Genomic DNA, 9019 nt, shown 5'->3' with positions numbered 1-9019 from the left:
CACTAGTCAACACTCCTGTCCTGTCAGGTTTAATTCTTATATATATGGATGAAAAATAAAAGTCCACAAAACATTAACATGGCAGCAATTGCTTTTACAGCCTTTAAGACTTTGATTTTTTTTTACAGAAGAGTGTCCACCATGCACTTGCATTACACTATAATAATAGTAGAATAGTATGATATACAATTATATATACATGCAACCGTAATATTAATATAATATATAACAACAAACCAGTGTATTCTCTGGAACTATTATTATATTAGTATAATAGTCTAAGGTATACTGATTTGTATCACTACAATATAATAGTTATTACGGTGAGGTTGAATTTCCTGTCATTTATTCATCATCCAAGCACGAACTTGTATAAGAAAAAAAAATCTCTGTAAATTAACCTCAGTTTAGGGTATAGAGATGTGATCTGTTTCTGTGACATGTGCTTTTGACCATCCACAAGAACCTGCGGTCATCCGATGTTCAGTACTTCAGTACTTTGATTCATTTCTATTTTATGGATGGTTTTCTAAATTCTCTTACAAATTTTAAATCTTACTATTTTGAAAGGTAAATAATAAAGGGTGAATAATCTTAGTAGTATACATTTTTATAACCTGTCTAATTTTTGTGGCATTTGTAAGATCACCTATTTAATTGAAGTAGTTGTACATATATTTTGCGGTTGAGACCAAAATATCATGATTCTCTGGTTCATTGTTGTTGTTACACCGGCCTCAACGATCATAAATCTCCCAGACATGTAGCATTTAACAATTCATCCTGTAATTTCGTTAAGGTTAGGTTCTAATTAGAATTTCGACATTTAGACTATCATAATATTTATATTATCTAGACCTATTTATTTCAAAATCTCATTAGTTTAACGCTAGCTAAAATAAGAAAGTTCATAGCAATTTTTAGTTCCGCCATTTCCGGAAAACCGCGGAAACTATTTTAACTAGTATATAAATTGTTGATTTCTTCTATAAATTCTGCGTAAATGTATTAATTTATTGGTTATTATAAGTCCATGTAACTTCAGCTGCGTAAGGCAAAGTTGGCCTTAGATGATTTGGCTATAATTTTAGGTCCTTTTTGGTTATATAGCTCTTCAAATGATTTGGTTCTTATACACTATTGGCTTCAAATATTCGGCTTTGAACGTTCCTGATGAAGGTAAATCCAGAAAAGCGCTTCGGACGCATCAAATTTAAAACGTGTTGTTTTCATTTTTTACCCTATATTTGAACCAGAGCTACAACAACCCCCCCCCCCCCCCCCCCCCTTTTTTTTTAGTCTTTTTGATTATGTAAATAATATGAATATGTTATGCTGTATATCTCGTTGTCAGTCTAACTTATTAAATTTTGACATATTTATTTCGAGACACAGCTTCGTATTTATTGAAACGCCAGGCTCTCATTCTACAGCTAGGTTAGGCTATCACCTACCCCCCTTTTTTGCTATTCATTACAATAAAAACAAGACGACGGCGGCAGTTGAGCTGTATGTTTATTGAATAGACACCTGTTTAACAGAAATCCAGTATTTATATGTTAGCTGTTGCATAGCAGTCACAGTATGTGAGATACCAGGCATATACACAAATAAAAACGCTACCAACCCTCGGTCCGCTGCAATATATCTAGATCATTAGTCTTTAAAGTAAAACGCAAAATAAAAGACTTTCACAGTTAAGCCTCTAACATGATGACTCCAATTACAAAATCTTTTTATTTTTAGGTCGTAGGACTACCACATACAGGGGCGGGTCCAGGTGAGGGCGTAATGGGCGTACGCTCCCCCTTTAAAAAAACAAAAAAAAACTATAAAATATGCATGCTCCAAGTCAGGAACCGTTACATAAGTGCATTTCATAATTATTTTATGTTTTTTAGCAAAAAAAAGGTCCAGAAAGATTTTATTCTACGTCCCCTCTTTCAAACATCCTAGAAACGCCCATGACATAAAAATGGCTTAGGCAGTCACAGTTGTTTATTGAATACTACTGCTCACGAAGTTGTGCATTTGTAGGATTCATTGCAGTTCATACTGTTGGTTGAGAAAATCAGAGTGAACGGACAAAAAACAATCTTCTTGACCTTTATAGAACTTACTAGATCAACTCATCATAGATACGAGGATAAATATTTTGTATCGCACCACCCTGATTTTTTTTCTCAAAAATCTTAATATTGTAACATATAATATAAATTATGACACCAAACTTATAAAAATTTAGCAATTCTGTAAAGAACACAGGTATAATGTATGGCGTGTCAAACGTTGCAATATTCACAAAAAATAAAATATAATATTATGTTCAAAAAGTTAAATAATTGTTCGTAAAAACGAATATATGTTCATAAAAGCAAAATATATACTCAAAAAATCAAAATATGTCTTCATAAAATAAAATATATATATGCATAAAACATAAATAATTGTTCATAAAACAAATATTTCTTCTTAAAAATGTATATATGTTCAAAAAAACAAATAATTGTTCATAACAACGAAATATATTATGTTCATAAAGATAATTAATTGTTCATAAAAGTTAAATATATATTCATAAAAAGTTAAATACATATTCATAAACACAAAATTTTCATTAAAAAAAAATAAAAATATGTGTTCATAAAGTAAAATATATGTTCTTAAAGACGTTCAATAATTTGCATCATGGAATTCCTCGTTGCTTTTGTAACAGTGTATTTGATTGTGTACGCTCTGAAACCCGAACCGGGCGGGACTCCGGACCCGGACTTTGGTCTTAAACCCGGACCCGGACTAGATGCCGGATCAGAACTGAGAAAATTATGGGGAAAAGTGTCTAAATTTACTAGCATTAAGTTCTCCTTTTAATGTAACCTAATGAGGGGAAGGAAGTTATTTTTTGGAGCACTGGAATTGGATGTATGTTGATATAATATGGAAAGCCTCAGCTGTCATATATTAGAGATTTACAAAACGTTCTGCTGAAGCTTAAAATGTAAAGTTAAAACAGCGTGATGTTGAATTGAGTCATCAAAATGCTAACTCTAAATTACAATATGCTAAGTTGAATTTGCGCAATGTTGACTTGCAATGGCAAGAGCTTTAGTCGTGATATTATAATGATAAGTCACGATGTTGTGATGATATGTCAAACACACGTAACGTTGGGTTTAAAGAACATGATGTGAAGTTGACGTTGCATGATGTTAGCTTGCAGATGGATACTGCTCAGTCAGCCACTTCGATAGCTATGATAACAAATAAAATGAATAGCTAAAATGTATGGTGATGACTTGTTATTGATAAATGTTGAGCTGAGATAGTACGATGTTATATCATTGTGATATTACGATAGGTCTATCATGCAATCTGTTGATTTAAAACACCATGATGCACAGTTGAAAGTACATGATGTTAAGTTAAGATAACACGATGCTACACCACTATATTGAAACGAAAGGTTTACCATACAATTTGTTGACTTAAAACAACACGATGCAACGTGTTAAGCTAAGATGCTCACTTGAAACTACACGACGTAAAGTTGAAATTTTTGTAATGTTAAGCTACGATAGCACGATGTTATATCATTATAATGTCACAATAGGCTTATTATACAATTTGCTCATTTAAAACTACACAACGTACAGTTGAAAGTACGTGATGTTAAGCTAAGATGGTACTTTGTTATATCATTAGAATGTCACGATAGGCTTACCACACGATATGCTCGTTTAAAACTACACGACGTACAGTTGAAAGTACGTGATGTTGAGCTATGATAGCAATATCTTATATCATAATAATATCACGATAGGCTTGCCAAACAATATGTTCATTTAAAACTACATGACGTACAGTTGAAAGTACGTGTTGTTCAGCTAAGACAGCACGATGTTATATTATTATAATGTCACGATAGGCTTATTATACAATTTGCTCATTTAAAATTACACCACGTACAGCTGAAAGTACGTGATGTTAAGCTAAGATAGCACGTTGTTATATCATTATAATGTCACGATGGCTTACCACACGATATGCTCATTTAAAACTACATGACTTTCAGTTGAAACTAGGTGATGTTATGCTAAGATAGCATGTTGTTATATCATTTGAATGACACGATAGGCTTATCTTACAATATACTCATTCAAAACTACACGACGTACAGTTGAAAGTACGTGTTGTTGAGCTAAGATAGCACGATGTTTTATCATTATGACGTCGCGAGAGGCTTATCATACAATGTGTTGACTTGAAACTACACGATGTAAATTAAAAGTAGTTTAGTCTTGACTTGAAACAGTAAAATGTTAAGTTATAAAAACAGAACGTAAAGTCAAATTAAAACAATGATAGGATGACATATACTTGTGCAGAATTGAAGATTTTTGGTGTTGACTTCGAATATAGTATAAATATTAGATCGTTTTATGTTGAATTGAAAGACAATAACGATGCGTAAAACATTACAGAATTAGGTGAATTGAAACTGCAATTCTATGGAAATGAATGAGGGACAAATCTCCAGGATTTTTTCTTCTTCATTTGCAAGATCGGAGGCAAAATGATATACAAAGAAATTTTTCCATAAATTCATAAAGCAAAAGAATTACCCATCGCTATATATTACACTTGAATACAGTTTTGCCGTATATTTCAGTAACATGTTTTGTTTGGATTTTTTTTATGATTAAAAACCAGACTTTTATGAACAATATTTAAGAAAATATTTATCTATGTTGTGTGTTTATATATCATCGGCACTTAAAGTTAACCAGCGAGAGACGTTAACCACCGAGGGTCGGTTACAACATAATAGTGTGCTTATAAGACTTATGACTGTGAGGGTCAAATTTTACTCATATAAAATCACATCTATGTAAGAGTTATCGGAGAATTTGTATTTACCATTCCCGTTTTCCTCGAAATAAAACATATGAATCTGGAATCTTAATCTTAAAAAACAAAGATCAACTGATATGACAAATAATACGCTAAAGCGTAGGACTGAGAGGGTCAGAGCTATATGAGAATGTGACCTCCCCCCCCCCCCCCCCCCCGGCCTTGTTAGAGGTATCTGAAAATTTGAATTTTCTTTTCCACGAAATAAAACAAAAAGAATTGATAGGTGGAAGAATCCTACTGCATGGGGCCAACCCAAACATAAAGTATGGTAGATTCTGTTGTATACTTTTCGCTCATACATGAAGTATATATGAAACCTAATGAAATTTGACCTAGAGCCTCTAGTCTAAATCGTCAACTTTAAAAAAAAAAACATTATTTACAGCAGTGCCAACCATTTTTCCAGCACCAAGTAAGATAGTGCTCAGGTTTATGTATATATCCACTCGGAGAATATTTAATTTTTTTAAATTGGTAAAGTCATTAATGGACAATGACCCCTATAACTTATAATAAGAAGCCAATTAATGATTTCCGTCACTTATATATTTTCTTGTCCATAGTGATTTTCTTGGTTGTTTGCAGCTTCTCTCTATCTATATGTGTTTTTAAAGAAAAAGAAAAAAAATCAAAAATCTGTAAAAATTGTTAAAGTCCATGAATTATTTTGGTATTGCTTTGATAAATTTGTATATATATAGATATGTTTTTTGATGTCAACAGTTTCTCTCTCTCCCTCTTATAGTTTTCATGAGTGTGGTCTAAATTAAAATCGGTAGATTTTTTTTAATTATTTGCCAAAATGTAGTTTATTCTTTTTTGAAATACATAATAAAAAGTTTGGGCCACAGAGTATTTTGCAAGCTACAGGTTATGCAGTATTGTCAGATTTTGTATAAACTATACATGGAAAACTCAATGTTAGAAAATAAAAATAAAAATTGGGATCACGAGACTCGTTTTCTGTCTATAAAACAAAATAGATAAAGTCCCTATACATTCCATCATTAGAGACGAAATATGCCAAAGGGATTTCAAACTCATAAGTCGAAAACAGACTGACAATGCCATGGCAAAAAAATAAAAAAAATAAAAAACGACAAAAAAATAATGTTATCCGAGTTATCTCCCCTATATGGAGAAGTTGAAAAACATATGCAAAAAACGTTCTGTATTCAAAAACAAATAGTCGTTTTAATCAGATAAATCTCATAATTTTCTTCATCAAGATGAAAAGTACTACATATGAATAACATTCTGCCTTTTTTAGTTGTAATCTCTGTCCTGCCTTTTTATTTTTCACTCTATTCGGTCCTGCATTTTTTTTATAAGTTTATTCTGACTTTTTTTTACATAAATTGTCATCCTGTCTTTTTTTTGCCAAGTTGCTCATCCTGCCTTTTTTTTACTCAAAACTCCTGTCCTGCCTTTTTTTCAAATTTCATCCTAGCCCCCTAATAAAAATCAAATGGTAGCTCCCTAAGATGGCGGAAGACACCCGATCTACCCTAATATATCTAATGAGGAAGAAATTTACAATTTCGGTCACGTCGAGTTACTTGTAGATCTCCTTTTGTTGAAAAATGTTTCTGTTTTCATTTATCTATCTATTATACTGTTCAGGGGTATGGGAGAATCGAAAAAAAAATACACAAAAATGGATAAAAGAAGGCGAAAGATACAAAAGGGATAGTAAAAATATTAACCAAACTGACAATGTCATGACAAAAACTCACCAGCCGAAATAAACGAGAGAAAAAAGATCAAAAGCCAAACAACAGTATATTAAGCGCAACATATAGAAAACCAAAAACTGAGCAACACGAAACCCTCAAAAAAGGGGTGATCTCAGGTGCTCCAGAAGGGTAAGCAGATCCTGTTTCATATGTGGCACCCGTCACCAGGCGATTTTGCAAATAAAGAAGGAATGTGTTATAATTTTCGAGGAACTCCCAAAAAACATGAATTACAGGATGTCAAATCGATGAACGTGCTTAAAATAGGCTCCTTTTCATAAAAAAGTATTGATGAAAATGTATTTGTATTTAGTGTACAGTGGCAAATATTACATGCATATAAGGACGAGAATATGTAAGTGTAATATGAATATGAATAAATCTTGGCTCTGTACAAGACATATTTTGCTTGCTTAGCCGAATTTTTAACAAACTAGTTGACAAACCGTCTCTGACAATCTATGGAAATCCAAATAGCATCGGTTTTGATTAAGTCCAGATTTTTTGGTTTTATTTCGGGGAAAAGGGGTGCGTTTTAAGTACAGTGGCAAACATTACATGCATATCAGGATGAGAATATGTAAGTGTGATATGAATATGAATAAACCCTGCTTTGTTACAAGACATGCTTTACTTGCCTAGCCGAATTTTCAACGAACTAGTCGACAAACTGTCTCTGACATTCTATGGAAATCGTACTCGCATCGCTTTTGATTAAGTCCAGATTCTTTTGTTTGTTTTATTTAGTGGAAAAGAAAATTCAAATTTTCAGATACCTCTAACAAGACCGGGGGGGGGGGGGGGGGGGGGGTCACATTCTGATATAGCTCTGACCCTCTCAGTCCTACGCTAAGCGTATTATTTGTCATATCAGTTGATCTTTGTTTTTTAAGATTAAGATTCCAGATTCTTATGTACTATTTCGTGGAAAACGGGAGTGGTAAATACAAATTCTCCGCTAACTCTTACATAGATGTGATTTTATATGAGTAAAATTTGATCCTCACAGTCATAAGTCTTATAAGCACAATATTGTGTTGTATATATTAACACACACCATAGATAAATATTTTCTAAAATATTGTTCATAAAAAAAAATCTAGTTTTTAATCATAAAAAAAAAAATCCAAACAAAACATGTAAAATATACGGCAAAACTGTATTCAAGTGTAATATATAGCGATGGGTAATTCTTTTGCTTTATGAATTTATGGAAAACTTTCTTTGTATATCATTTTGCCTCCAGAGTTAAATTTTATTAATATTCATCAACTTGCAAATGAAGAAGAAAAAATCCTGGGGATTTGTCCCTCATTCTTTTCCATAGAATTGCAGTTCAATTCACATAATTCTGTAATATTTTACGCATCATTATTGTCTTTCAATTTAACATAAAACGATCTAATATTTGTACTATATTCGAAGTCAACACCAAAAATCTTCAATTCTGCACAAGTATATGTCATCCTATCATTGTTTTATTTTGACTTTACGTTCTGTTTTTATAACTTAACATTTTACTGTTTCAAGTCAAGACCAAACTACTTCAAATTTACATCGTGTAGTTTCAAGTCAACACATTGTATGATAAGCCTCTCTTAACGTCATAATGATATAACATCGTGCTATCTTAGCTCAACAACACGTACTTTCAACTGTACGTCGTGTAGTTTTGAATGAGCATATTGTATGACAAGCCTATCGTGATATTATTATGATATAACGTCGTGCTATCATAGCTCAACATCACATACTTTCAACTGTACGTTGTGTAGTTTTAAATGAGCATATTGTATGGTAAGCCTATCGTGACATTCAAATGATATAACAACATGCTATCTAAGATTAACATCACCTAGTTTCAACTGAAAGTCATGTAGTTTTAAATGTGCATATCGTGTGGTAAGCCTATCGTGACATTCTAATGATATAACAACGTGCTATCTTAGCTTAACATCACGTACTTTCAGCTGTACGTGGTGTAATTTTAAATGAGCAAATTGTATAACAAGCCTATCGTGACATTATAATGATATAACATCGTGCTGTCTTAGCTGAACATCACGTACTTTCAGCTGTACGTGGTGTAATTTTAAATGAGCAAATTGTATAACAAGCCTATCGTGACATTATAATGATATAACATCGTGCTATCGTAGCTTAACATTACAAAAATTTCAACTTTACGTCGTGTAGTTTCAAGTGAGCATCTTAGCTTAACACGTTGCATCGTGTTGTTTTAAGTCAACACATTGTATGGTAAGCCTTTCGTTTCAATATAGTGGTGTAGCATCGTGTTATTTTAACTTAACATCATGTACTTTCAACTGTGCATCGTGGTGTTTTAAATCAACAGATTGCATGATAGA

This window comes from Mytilus californianus, unplaced genomic scaffold (assembly GCF_021869535.1).
Source record: "Mytilus californianus isolate M0D057914Y unplaced genomic scaffold, xbMytCali1.0.p SCAF_14, whole genome shotgun sequence".
Taxonomy (NCBI): Eukaryota; Metazoa; Mollusca; class Bivalvia; order Mytilida; family Mytilidae; genus Mytilus; species Mytilus californianus.
This window is presented reverse-complemented; position numbering follows the sequence as displayed.